General features: G+C 32.2%; 1 long non-coding RNA gene across 1 annotated transcript; it reads left to right on the top strand.

Moving 5' to 3' along the window:
* The first annotated feature begins 7,327 nt into the window (after nucleotides 1-7,327).
* Nucleotides 7,328-8,302, top strand: LOC141658841 (uncharacterized). The gene is made up of 2 exons (XR_012549469.1): nucleotides 7,328-7,599; nucleotides 7,795-8,302. It is a non-coding gene; the product is annotated as an uncharacterized LOC141658841 (long non-coding RNA).
* The last annotated feature ends 6,705 nt before the right edge of the window (nucleotides 8,303-15,007 follow it).

Consider the following 15,007-nt stretch of genomic DNA (forward strand, 5'->3'; position numbering starts at 1 on the left):
TTGATGGCGGTGATTGACATAGGTCCACATACATCAGTATGTATGAGTCCTAATAGGTCATTAGCGCGCATTCCAACACCTTTGAAGGAAATTCGAGTCATTTTGCCGATAAGACATGATTCACACGTGCCAAACTATGAGAAATCAAATTTGGAGATAGTCCCATTCTCAATGAGTTTCTTTACACGTTTTTCATTTATGTGTCCCATTCGACAATGTCATAGATAAGTTTGATCTTTGTCACCAACCTTTAATTTCTTATTATTCACATGTAATATTTCTGTGGTTTGATCTAAGATATAAATTCCATTCATGGAAACTGCTTTGCCATAAACCATTTCATTAAAAGAGAAAATACGGCTATTGTCCTTTATTGAAAATGAAAAACCGTCTTTATCAAGTACGGAAACAGAAATAATTTTCTTAGATAAACTGGGTACATAGTAACAGTTATATAAATATAACTCAAAACCACTCGGGAGTTGGATTACGTATGTTCCCTTTGAGACTGCAGCAACTCGTGCTCCATTCCCGACTCGTAGGTCCACATCACCCTTTGCGAGGGGTATGATGTTTTTTAGGCCCTGCAAATGATTACAGAGATGAGAACCACAACCAGTATCAAGTACCCAAGTTCCGAAACTTGCATGGTTAATCTCAATCATATGAATATAAGATGACATACCAACAGGAGTGACGCGGCCTGCTTTTATGTCCTCACGGTACACGGGACAGTTCCTCCTCCAATGCTTAGTCTTGTGGCAATGGTGGCACTAAACGTTACCGCCCTTGCTCTTTTCTTTGCCTTGTGAGCCACTAGTCTCACCAGGCCCACTCTTACCGTTTCCTGACTTCTTAAACTTTGGCTTTCCTACAGTTAGGTCGCCGTGAGCTTTGCCCTTACCCTTATTCTTGTTGAAAATCATGAGAACATCTTGCTTCATGCTCCCACTCAATTTCATATCCTTCTCGGTCTGTACGAGAAGTGAGTGTAGCTCATGAGGACTTTTCTTCATGTCATTCATGTAGTAATTTGCCCTGAAAAGGGCAAAACCATCATGAAGTGAATGACGCATACGGTCAATGACTATGCTCTCACTGATTTTGCAATCAAGTGCCTCTTGTTTCTCGACATTCTCAATCATGTTAAGGATGTGTGGGCTAACCGGTTGGCCCTTCTGGAGTTTCGCATCAAAGAAGCGACATGTATGCTCATAAGTAACGATTCTCGGTGCTTTTGAGAACTCATTAGTGAGCGTGGTGAAAATCTTGTTTGCACCTTGGGCAATGAAGCGTCTTTGCAAATTGGTTTCCATTGCAAAAATGAGTACGTTCTTTATCGCACCCGCTTCCATAACTAAGTCACTATAAGCAAGTGACTCGTTAGCTCTAGCATTGGGGCCTGGGTTTGGCGGTATTGGCTCAGTTAAGTACTTGAGCTTACCGTCAGCAATGGCAGCATTCCGTAGTGATGTCTCCCAGTCCGCAAAGTTGGACCCGTCATTCTTTAGTCGTGTGGACTGATTCATGTGGTCCATGAAAGCTTTGAGCCAGGACTCGCGTCCAAGTGTGGCACTTGGCATAGGGATATCATAATTTCCAGCCATTTGTTGTAAGCAGTATTATCAATATAAAACGAATTATACAATGCGAAAAGAAGAAGAAAACCTAATAAGCATACTCATCGTTATGATTTAAGTGTAATGCAATACTGTTATAACGCGAGAATTATATAAATGATCCCAAGACTCAATTATCTGTAAATTGATAAGCCAACCTCTTGGCTAATTCTACTTTTAGAATTCTTGGTTGATAAATTTCTGTAAATTCTATCTATAGTCCATCATAATCTCGAGAAACTCTTCGGATTATAATGTTGAAGTAAACTAAGTCAACACAAACTACTTACCCAACGTAGAAGGGGTCATATGGAGAGTAAGGTCCTATATGCATACCGACGAAGAAGGGATTCATAGTTGTTTGCCCTTATAAAGAGTAGTCTCAATTTCAATTTTAGAGGAAGATCCCATCAACTTTATTTTAATTCATTTTAAGTGAACTAATATCTAGCATGCGAGAATGAATAAATTAAGATGATGGCTTAAAATAGTGTGACATCTGTATGTCTATGAAAACTAACATCCAAACTATATGAGTCAATTTTCATGCATATTAGTAGGTGGTTTGGTTTAGGCGGAATATGATGCACTAACTATCAAGCGAAGAAAAGCAATAAGAATGGAAAAACGTAAAACAAATAAAGACTAAGTCCTAGTGTGGCCTATCTACCAAAATGAACATAAATACAACTTTGGAATCCTTCCTAGGACCCGAGAAGCTTGTCTTGATGTTCCATCTTGGTCCATGTAGCGGGAGTGAGCAATCCAATCTCCATCTTTAGTCTTCTCAAAATTACAATAAATAAATTACAAAATAAACCTATTTACATTCTAATTTCAAAAACATAATACTAAAGAAAAAATAAAGGAGATTCGAGATCTCAAAATTACATCAAGATTATGTTTCCATCATTACGAAAACATAATTAACTAAGGCCACACTAGGTAATACAAATTACAACCGATTGCAAAAATACGTAAATTAAACCATTCAACAATTCATACAACTAAATAAAAATGCATCAACTATAAATTAATCATTCAAGACATAATTCCTTAATTATGTAGAGTAATTTATCCAAACCACCTATTTTATAATTATCAAAATTATGTGACAATTCCTCTATTACTCACAATAATTCCAATCTTAATTCACATTAGCTAGTGATATGAATTAATCCAACATTATCTTAAAACTCTTTAAAATAATTGGGTATCTTTAATTTGTGAACTTTTTCACAACAAACAATCATACATTATAATTTAATGTATAAAGATTATTGGCCAAAACAGAATTTTTTTTTTTAAAAAAAAATGCTCTCGGCATTTCCAAAAACAAACAAAAGTTTTTTTTTTTTTTTAAATGCCCTCGGCATTTTGACCTAAAAACAAAAAAAAAACAGTTTTTTTTTTTTTTTTTTTTTTTTTTAAAAAAAAAAAAAACACACGACATTCAGCCGCTTTTTCTTACTTTTCTCGAAAAAAAAACTTTTTATGTGGACAAAAAGTTTAATGTTGCTAATATAACAAGATCGGCATAAACATCATCTTTTAATTTAAAAATAGATTCAAACTAGATGATTCAATTTAACCTCTTAAAATGAATATCCAAATTATGATTAAATCGATTATCCGTATATTTGATTCATCACAATTGATTTGAACATGATTAAATTAACTTGTATGCCAAAACTATATAGCAAAAACAAATCATCAACAATAAAAAACAATTTCCATTTACATTTTAATTTAATTCTTATTAAATCAAAACATCTACAAATTTATCACATTATCATCTTAACTTATTAAAACAACAATATCAATAAATCAAATGGAAACAAAACATCAAAAAACAAAAAAAATCATCTCGGCAAAAAAATTTTTATTCGGCCGAAATAATTTTTTTCAATTTTTTTTTTGTTTAAATTCATTTATGAAAATCATATAAAATAATTTAGTGCCCTAAGCTCTGATACCACTTATAGGAAATATCGGTATACTTCATCAAGAAATTCGGATTATAACGAAATTATAATTATGAAATTACGAGTCATAAACGAAACTGCATAAACAAAAAGAATAGAGATTATAATCAACCTTTGGTCCTAGCAATATGGCCTAAGAATAAATATCGAAATCGATATTCTCCTAATTGTTGCACCCAAAATGCTTCAAGAAATGCCTCTGTTTTGCTAGAATAAGAACCCTAATTTCTAAATGATATTTAGGGTTTTTGTGATGAGAGTTGTTAGGAAAAATCAAGTTAGAAAAACTATGTTCCCTCCCTTCTCATATAACCGAAATAAGGAGGAATAATAGGAAGATATTTTTCTCCTTTTTTTCTAAACCGTGTGACACTAAAATAAGGAGAGAAATCTCCTTATTTTTGGTAGTTATCTTATTGTATAAAAATGTGTATATCTTATCAATTGTCATTTATTTCGTCACGTAATTAATAAGTCCACACACAACAGCTTGTATTCGATTTATTAATACCGGTCTGTAATAATTTATTATGACAATTTCGTATAATATATACATTAACTATAAATATCGCATATTTATAATTTGCTAATTAAATATAACCGTTTACGTTTAATTACGAATTAACATCTTAATTCATTTAAGCTAACATTATATACATTAATTAAATATAACAGTTTATATTCAATTTACGAATTAACAGTTAATTCGTCTCATCTAATATTATTTAATTGTATTAAATAATCGTCTCATCATCACATTGACTAACTGTTTAGTCAAATACATGGACTAACCTTTTAGTCATATAAGGCATCAATGTGATTATATTTTCATATAATCACATCTCTCAAACACATCCTTTAGGTGTGACTTTTAGGGACTAGCTGATCACCGCCATCAGTATGATAATAACGCCAAACTTCTAGCAAGCCAACCGTTATTAAGTAAACGTTAATCAACTGATAAAATACTAAGTATACCCTTGTGAACCTATAAGATATTTATATACGTTATCACACTAACTGTGTAGGACACTAGCTCCAACAGTTGCCTCTGTCGTTGCCATCCCCATTGCCTCTGTCGTCCCCTCCATCATCGCCATACCGGGACCGGCTTCTTCTCTTTGAAGAAGTAATAATAAACCCTACTCCTTCGTCTCATTAACTTAATGTCTTTATTTTCTTAGTTATGATATTATCCCCTAATTATCTTAGGTTTATTGTGTGTTAAACAACACCTATTATTTGAAGTATATTGTTTGTTAAACAAATCTATATTTTTAGGTATACTGTGTGATCATTTTTTTGAGACGGTGCTCCTGCTATGTCGACTTAATGATTAAAGTTAGTAGCTTGTTAATTTCTGGTTTAGATATGGGTGGAAAGCGGAAAACAAATGATGAGAAAAGGTCAAACGAAGAAGATTCAGGTGATGAGAATAATTTGGAATCGGATACTGGGCGAAGGACCCATAGGGTTTCCCTAGAAGCAATAGAAAGAGGGATACCTAATAAACTTGAATGGGATCCATTAACGGGGCTGCCAGATGGTGATTTTGCTGCAAATTTCGCGACTTAGATTGGTTATTGTGTAACAGAGTATGTGCCTCTCGGTTTGCCGCGTATCAATCAGTTGAGTCAAGACCTGGAGGAAAAGCTATGGGGGAGAATAAAGGTATGTATATACAATAATAAATGCAGTGAGATGAAATTATCTTAGTATTCGATATGTGCTATTAGCCGAAACTAAACAAATATGCTAACCATATATGCAGGCAGCTTACACTGTCCCCCAAGAACATGATGGTTACCTAAAAAAAGATAGGGGATTCTTTCAGAGCATGGAAATTAAAGGTTGCTCATAACCACTTGTTCGACAAGAAGACCGGGCAGATAAACAAGAAACCACCAAAGAAGAAGTATCAGTTTGTCAGCCAGCAAGATTGGATTAACTTTATTGCTTATAGGCAGTCTGACAAGTTTAAGGTAATTTATCTGCGACTCATTGGGATCACTTTATTAGTAATCACTTAATAAGTAATGAAATATGCTTACGTTACTCGATACAATTTATTTTATGAAGACTATGAGTAGGCAGAACCAAGAGAACATTTCAAAGAAAGAGAGTGTCTTTCATGGCTCCAGAGGTGATTATAGATTGATTAAGAAGAAGCTTGGAACTGTCAATCGTCACGACGCTTGGGTGGCCGGTCACACTCCTAAGAATGGAAAGTTAGAAACTCCATATGATAAGGCCGTCAAAGAGAAAATTGTAAGTTTGAATAAATATGTCACTCCTACCACTGGTGGTCGATTATATAATTGTGAGTTTAAATAAAACTTAGTTGCATAATGGTTTTATGTGTATGTAGAGGATCTGTGAGAAGGAGGTACAGAAAGGAAAATGGAAGCCTGAAGGACGCGATGACATTCTTGCTAGGGCAATTGGCAAAGCAGAGCATCCAGGTCGTGTGAGAGGGGTATCGACGCATGTTGGTATCACTAAGTATTTTGGGAAAAATACTAGAAGGACAATGAGTGGTGATGATAAGGCATATAAATACTGTATTTTATTCAACATAATATATATATATATAGAGAGGCAAGATTCGGTGAGTCCACCTATCTTTTTGAGTATCGTGAGTCCAAAAAAGTATCACACGCTATACAAAACAATATCAGTCACACAAGATTTGAATAAACAAATCTTCAAAAAAAAATCACCTGAGATTAATTAGATTGTCTATTACGTATCCTTTTTGTATAGCGTGTGAGAAAACGAACAAGCATATCACATAGACATTGACTGTGACTAAAAAAAAGGTCAATGTCACATACACATTAATCACGCTTACGTATCTTTTTTCGTTTGCCTATGTTCTTGACATTGAGATTAAGCGTGATTAAGATTTGTACACAAGATTTAGATCCTCCCATCTTTTTTTACGTTAATCCAGCAAGTTGCAAAAAGCATTTAATAATGCCTAGGTCACTGGGTGGTTTGGACCCAAAATAATAAGCGTTTAATAATGCCTAAAGTGATTAATTTGATTGTCTATTTTGTATAAAGGTACGATCTGAGTAATATAGATAGAGGCAGGTATTTATACATATTCATATGTAAGATTATTTCGTACAGTCGTACTACTTACCTCGTTATGATGAGTGAAGTAATTGTTAGATATAGTGAACGAGCATATGATAGTCGTCCCTACTTCAATTTGGTTTTAATGATGTACTCGTAAGAAGCCAGAATTGTGATATTGTATAAGTATAACTCGCGTGATATTGTTTAGTACAACCAGTGATATTGTTTATTGTAAGGTGTGATATTGTTTTGTATAACTTGTGATACTCTTTTACTGGACTCGTGGACTAGATACAATATCACAGCTTATACTAAACAATATCACAGCTTAGACTTAAAAAAAAAAAAAAAAAAAATCGTGATATTTTAGTGTACAGCATGTGATACATAAGTGGACTCACGAGACTCAAAAAGATAGGGTGGACTCATGTGATCCTAATCCTATATATATATATATATAGGCGGGATCTCATGAGTTTGGTTCTTACGGTAAGTTGTGAGTTTGGAAAATCTCAGCCATTGGATAAGAGGAAATAGATGGCTGAGATAGAATGAACAAACAAGCGTGCCTTTTATGGTAAAGATAAAAAAGATCTTATGGCTGAGATTGCACCAAGCAACCAACGATAAATAATTCGCGCGACTTTTTACTCATCAGTCATCCTGGATCTCCCTGTTTACTTTTTCTCTCTCTCTCTTCTATTAATTCTCTGGTATAATGTCCCAAATCTCCATCCTAAAAACACATTCCAATGACACTTATCAATAAATGTTCAAGGAAATTGGAGATGAAGATGATGCACATGAACATAATTTATCAAGAAAGCTTCTTCATACAAACTCTCCTGATTTTATTAGCAATTCGAAATCAAAAATCAATTCCTCGAATTATCATCAAAATTATTAATTAGGTATGCAGCCTCTAATGATTCTCATCGTCCCTTCGATTTCGCTCCTATCATTGCTTCATTATGTGCCTTTTAATTTACTCAGTTAAGCCTCACTTTGGGCCATGGTTTGGCTCGATAGTCGGTATTGAGGTTGTGCTCGACATTGTCAAACAAGGATGAGCAGAGTTGCGTAAGTGGTTGTCGAATTGGTGACAGCTGCTGGTGGAATTGAGTCGGATTCATAATTGATAATTGGTGCGTGAAGGGGCAATTATGGGCTGCTGGAAATGAGCTTGATGATGACGGGTTTCGCTTGAGTTTAACGGGATGTTGATGGCGATTGGCGCAGGCGCAGGTGGTGGTGGGTGTCTGAGATGAAATTGGTGTGTTTGACTCGGAGTTGCGGTTGCAGGTTTGTGTCTGATTGGTGAGCTTATCAAAACGAGAGCTGCTGCTGTGCGACGATGACGAGATATGAAGTTTATATATCAGTACACTTGTCTTTTTTGGTTCTCTTGTGTTGAGTTCTTAAAATGTAATGCGAAATTTGTGTTGCATTTTCCCTCGAGATTTTGTTCTATGTATTACAACTCCTAATTTCTAGGCTTGTTAAGTAAGAGAAGAGGACAATGGGTCGAGTAAATTAGAATTGGCAAGACCAAAACTAGCTGCACTAGTTTCTGCAGTGTGCAGTTTAGATCAACTTCTGAGTGATAATATTGTCTACTACCGTTGGTGAAGTTATCCTTCTGCTTCTCACCTAACATATGCAGTGGTTAATAGTTTCTGTGAGACACGTCTTGCCTAAAAATCATCATTACAAAAGCTGAAATTGTCATGAAAATAGCAGGATTGAAAAAGGCAATCCTTGAAGCAATAAAGTTTTTAGCACCAATCTTTACGATGAGATCGTATACAAATGGAATTATCAGCTGAAATACTACCAAAACAAATAGTGATGGAGTGGTAGATGGTAGAGTTGTAGATTACAGACGGATAACACTACAATAACACCACAATAACACTACAATAACAGCGCAATAACACGGGAAAAAAAAGAAGGGTAAAAAAATCAAAGTAGTAAAAAAATCAAAGTGACACCGGAATAACATCACAATAACACCAGAATAACAATACCATCATAATAACAACATAATAACACGGGAAAAAAAAGAGTAAAAAAAATCAAAGTAGTAAAAAAAATAAAGTGACACCAGAATAATATCACAATAACACCAGAATAACAATACCACCAGAATAACAGCACAATAACACGTGGTAAAAAATCAAAGTATTAAAAAAATCAAAGTGACACCGAAATAACATCACAATAACACCAGAATAACAATAATACCAGTATAACAGCACAATAACATGTGGTAAAAAAAGGGTAAAAAAATCAAAGTAGTAAAAAAAATCTAAATGACACCGGAATAACATCACAATAACACCAGAATAACAGCACAATAACATGTAGTAGAAAAAAGTAAAAAAATCAAAAGTAGTAAAAAAAATCAAAGTGATACCGGAATAACATCACAATAACAGCAGAATAACACGTGGTAAAAAAAAAAAAAGAGAAAAAATCAAAGTCGTAAAAATAATCAAAATAACAGCAGAATAACATCACAATAACAGCGGAATAACAATAATAACACAATAACATGTGGTAAAAAAAAGAGAAAAAAAATCAAAGTCGTAAAAAAAATCAAAGTAAAAAAAAGCACAATAACAGCATAATAACACGAGGTAAAAAAAATAAGAGTAAAAAAAATCTGGTACAAAAAGAAAAAGAAAAAAAGGTAACATAATGAGAAAATTAGAGAAAAACATAAGAGAAAAAAAATCAAAGATGTAAAAAAAAAGCATAATAACACGAGGTAAAAAAAATTAAAGTACAAAAAAAAAAGAGTAGCACTAGAAAAAAGAGAAAATAAGTAAATGACAATGATTTTATATGACATGTAAAATTAGATCTTGGCCATTCATCTCTAATATAATCTAGTGGCTGAGATTTCCAAGCACAAACTCACGACTCACCATAAGAAACAAAACTCACAAGAACCTAACTCTCTCTCACTCTCTCTCTCTCTCTCTCTCTATATATATATATATATATATATATATATATATAGAATTAGGATCACATGAGTCCACCCTATCTTTTTGAGTCTGTGAGTCCATGATATAATATTACACGTTATATTAAATAATATCACAACTTACAGTATCACACGTTATACTAAACAATATCACAGCTGGAAACAAAAATTTTGAAAAAAAAAATTGAAAAAAAAAATTCGTGATATTGTTTTGTAATACAATATCACACGTTATACTAAACAATATCACAGCTTTTACGAAAAAAAAATTGTTAAAAAAAATTTTCGAAAAAAAAAATTTCGTGATATTGTTTTGTAATACAATATCACAAGTTATGCTAAACAATATCACACGTTATACTAAACAATATCACAGCTTACACGAAAAAAAATTGTTAAAAAAAAATTTCGAAAAAAAAAATTTTCAAAAAAAAAAATTCGAAAAAAAAAATTGAAAAAAAAAAAATTTCGAACAAATTTTTTTATTTTGAAAAAAAAAAATTCGTGATATTGTTTTTATGGACTCATGAACTCAAATATTTAGGTGGACTCACCGGATCCCACCTCTCTCTCTCTCTCTCTCTATATATATATATATATATATATATATATATATATAATCATATGAGTTGGGTCATTCTTGGTGAGTTATCCCTCTAAATTTGGACCATTGATCTAACATAAGATGGATGGCTGAGATTTAATGTAAAAGCCACCTTATAAACCAAAACTCATAACTTTTTCATTCATTTCTCCTATAACATTTTCTCTCTATCTCTCTCATCTCTCCATAAAACCTAGAAAACTCTACAGCGATTTTATACATTTCTACTTCTACTTCATCGATTACTACTTCTACTTCATCAATTTCTTTCAACTACTCATCATAGTCACCTGCAATTCCATCTTTTTTGCGATTTAATCTTCTGTTTTGCGGTATGTTAATCTACATCGATTTTATTTTTTTCGATTTATGACCTAATTTTTGTTTTTCGGTTGTTTATTCTTTTATGCTTATGTCATCATCGTCAAATTTCTTGTTCCATCAGTTTTTCAATAATTTCTAGGTTTTGTGTTTGATAGTCTATTTCTACATGATTTTATGAATTTTCATGTTGTTTATAAGGTGTTTTGTCTACTTGTGTTGTTTCAATTGTGTATTTTTGTACGGATTAAACAATCTTCAACATTTATTGTTGAAGCAATGAATATATATGTGTGAAATTACCTGAGTTATTGTATTATTCAAACTCAGTTATTGTATTTTGTAGTTAGTTTTTGTTTGTTATGTTAATCTGCTAATAACAGTTATTGTATTACTTTGACCGAGTTATTGTATTATTCAAACTCAGTTATTGTATTTTGTAGTTATTTCTTGTTTGCAGTATTAATCTGTTAATAACGGTTATTGTATTACTTTAACCGAGTTATTGTATTATTCAAATTCAGTTATTGTATTTTGTAGTTACTTCTTGTTTGCTATGTTAGAATATATTTTGTTAATAATAGTTATTGTATTGCTTTAACCGAATTATTGTATTAATCTAACCTAGTTATTGTATTGTTTTAACTTAGTTATTTTAAATTAGAGTTGTTGTAAGATGATGTCTTCTTATATAATCTGTTTAAGTTGGTTATAGTAATAATACATCTCAATTAATGTATTGTTTTAACTTAGTTATTTCAATATGGAGTTATTATTGTGGTCTCATATAATATGCTTATAGTCAGTTATAATAACATGCTTTATTTCTCTAAAATATGCAGTTATTTTATAGTAGTTTTACGATTATTTCAATACTTATAGGTGGTTATTGTATTCCAGTTGCATAGTTATTTATAACTTACTCCCTTTTTATTTTTATTTCTTTCAGTCAACTTTTGTTGTCCGCTGGTCAGCCCTCATCAATAAGCAAGACATGGTTCTCGTTGGGAAGAAATATGGTGGAAGAAACGTGAAAACAATGACAAGACACGGTTCTCGTTGGAAAAAATACTTTTAGGCGTTGTATTGGAGATAAATATATGTAATATTTAAGATGTTACTATTGTTACATGTATTATTTGAAATGCTTTGATGTAATTATGATGATGCTTAGATATAATTTTTTGGAGATGTTAAAGTGTAATGTGTGATAAACAAAATAGTTATATAATGAAAGTAAGTGGGTTTTTTTTAACCTTGTTATATATTATTATTTCGTTTTTTAGATTTTGCTATTGCATTAACCAATCTCAATTATTGATTGAATGAAAATGACTAGTTATTCAATTAAACAAGATGAAAACAAACACAAGATAGAAACTTGAATATATTTAAGTTTCACTTCAATACAATAACACGATTTACTCATTACAATAACTGAGTTTCTACATTACAATAACCACAAATACCGGAGTTTTACATTACAATAACTGAGTTTCTACATTACAATAACTGAGTTTCTACATTGAAATAACTGTAAATATCAGAGAACATTGTTCTCAGTAAGCAACTGAGTTAACTATTAAATAACTGTGTTTCTTCATTAAAATAACCAATTATATACATCAATTATTCCAGTGAACAACAATTGTCCGCGTTCATCGTGATTCAACCTGTAAATCACCAAAATATAATGAATTATTTCATTGAATATAGTATATACATCCAAGAAGTAACTGTAAGATGTTGTTTCTTTTGTTTACAATTGGCTTGTTCTTGTTGGATATCAGTCTCTTCCCACTGCCTTTGTTGTTCGAAATCTTTGTTGGAAGAATAGTAACGTTTGATGATGTCGAACAACCTAACATCATTTCCAATTCTTGTTCCTTTGACAAATATCGATCCTTCGGTTGGACTTAGCTTTTCTCAGAATTATGCCAGCATGACACTTAGTTCCTTCATATGATTTTCAGGCATCAAGTCACTTATTGTTGTATAAAATTCGGATCATATTGTTGACATTTCCATCTTTCTTAAATCAGTAGTATCATAGTCTTGCAATAGCTTTCCATCCAAACCATACAAGGGCTTTTTGTACGATCTCTTTGTCCATCTACTTAGGATGTACTGCTCCGGTATGCTATGTAGCCACTTTTATAACATAATCCATATAATGTTTACAAAGGATTCCTTTCCTCTCAAACATCTTCCATGCACATGTTGTTTCTTTTGTTTCAACATTGTGAACAACCTGTATTGTAACAACAATTATTTCAATATGAAAACAGAGTTATTATATAGTTCAAAACGGGTTATTGTATTCAGAAAACAAATGAACGACTAAGTAGCCGCATTTAAAATGGGATTTGTTATTTCTATGTAAACATGGTTATTGTATAGAATTAACCCAGTTATTTCAATCCATAAAAACAGTTATTGTATATTGTTTAACTCAAAATGAATTTCAATTATATTAAAAAAAATGGAATAACATGGAATAGTCTAAACTGCCTGAAGGCAACTGAAACATCTATTATGTGAATGACACCGTTTTTTGCAAATCCTCCAACACTACAAAAACAGGCAGCCGCTTGCACCTCCTTTTGGAAGTCGTCGAAAATAGCGTGTAAATTTTAGAGGCATGTTTTATAATAATACTCCAGTTATTCCATTATTATCTATTAATTATTAGAATTAATTAAGTATACTAGTTCCTTATAACACTAGCTAGTGGATGATATTATTAATAGAATGCGCAGGCAGTTATTGTAATATAATAACGTAGTTATTCCATTATTAACTAGCAGTTATTACAATGAATTAAGTGAACTAGTTCAGTATAACAGTAACTATTGAATGATATTATAAACAGAATGTAGAGGCAGTTATTGTAATATAATAATGTAGTTATTCCATTATTAACTAGCAGTTATTATAACGACCTTGTTCATCTATTGAATAACATAACGACGAATAACATAACTGATGTAATCAACATAATGAAAAACAAGATTGGTCATCTGAATTACACATATTTTTACTTGAATTCATCTTCGTTTGATGAGAAAGAAATCAATCATCAAAATTCATTATTCGATAATCATAATTCATCATTCTCTAGAAAATCAGATAAATCTGACTAGAATTGTTATTTGTTTTCAATAGCTACGAGAAAATCACTAAAGTAATTCGATTAATAGCTAAGAAATCGTAAATAATATTCATACCTTCGTTTTGATTTGATGCGTTAGGGTTTTCCGAAATTTGACTACTAATTGAAGAAAAAACTGATCGTTTCTATTAAAATAATCAAAACCGTGAATGAATTTGTTGTAATCGTATGGAATTACAAAAAAAAATTGGGAAGAATTTGATGAAATTGTTCGTGAATTTGGATCATTTTGATTGATTTTTCACGTTTTTTGTTTGTTGCGAAAACTGAGAAACAGAAATAGATAGATTTAGAGAGAAGCAGTTGTTTGTTTTTTGTAACGTCTGATTGTGACGAATTTTGTTTTGTTAGATCAATTATATATATGCGGGGGTAACTCACGAAAAGTGGCAAACTCACCGGATCCTTAAGAAACAAAACTCACAAGCCGTAAATGACAATGATTTTATATGACGGGTAAGATTAGATAACTCTATATATATATTATACTCTCACGATATTTATCGGATATTGCTCTTTCATGCATGCGCGGACTTGAGCTGATTTGAAGTTAAAGAACTCGATCGAGCAGTTTTACCACTCGATCGAGTGGTTTTTACGTCCCAAGAAGGTCGATCGAGTAGTTTCTTACTCGATCCTTAAGCTGCAGAAAGACGGGTTGCTCGATCGAGTAACTTTCTACTCGATCGAGTAGATATTGCTGAGGTTTTGTTCGATCGAGTGGTTTTAATCCACTCGATCGAGTGGTTTCGCTATTATGGGCTTCTAAACAGCCCGTGTGTTGTTTATTTTCGCAAAACTTATTACTTTTCCTATTTAAACTTATGTTAACTAGGTTATTAGGGATCTTTTTTACCTATCTTTCATTTTTATCTAAGCTTCCTACTGTTAAAACTTTGTTACGTTGACTTCATCATTCACTGTAACCTTACTTTGGGATTATTATTGCTCGGATTTTGTGTTCTTTACGCCGGATTCGCTTGGATTGTAATTCCTTTCTCTTTCCTTATTAATAATTAATCTCTTGGTTGCTTTAATTTCTTGTCTACTCTATTTAATTCCTTTGCCCTAATTCCTCTTTATGCTTTTCACTTGTTATTTCATAATGTTTACTGCTGGAATTTTATCTGCTGTTAGTTTTAATAGTTTAATTAGCGATATGAGTAGCTAAACCCCTTTCATTTTGGCATTAGGGGATCTGCGGTAGGAATGTGACGATGTAGTGAATGA

Source organism: Silene latifolia, chromosome 6, assembly GCF_048544455.1.
Source record: "Silene latifolia isolate original U9 population chromosome 6, ASM4854445v1, whole genome shotgun sequence".
NCBI lineage: Eukaryota > Viridiplantae > Streptophyta > Magnoliopsida > Caryophyllales > Caryophyllaceae > Silene > Silene latifolia.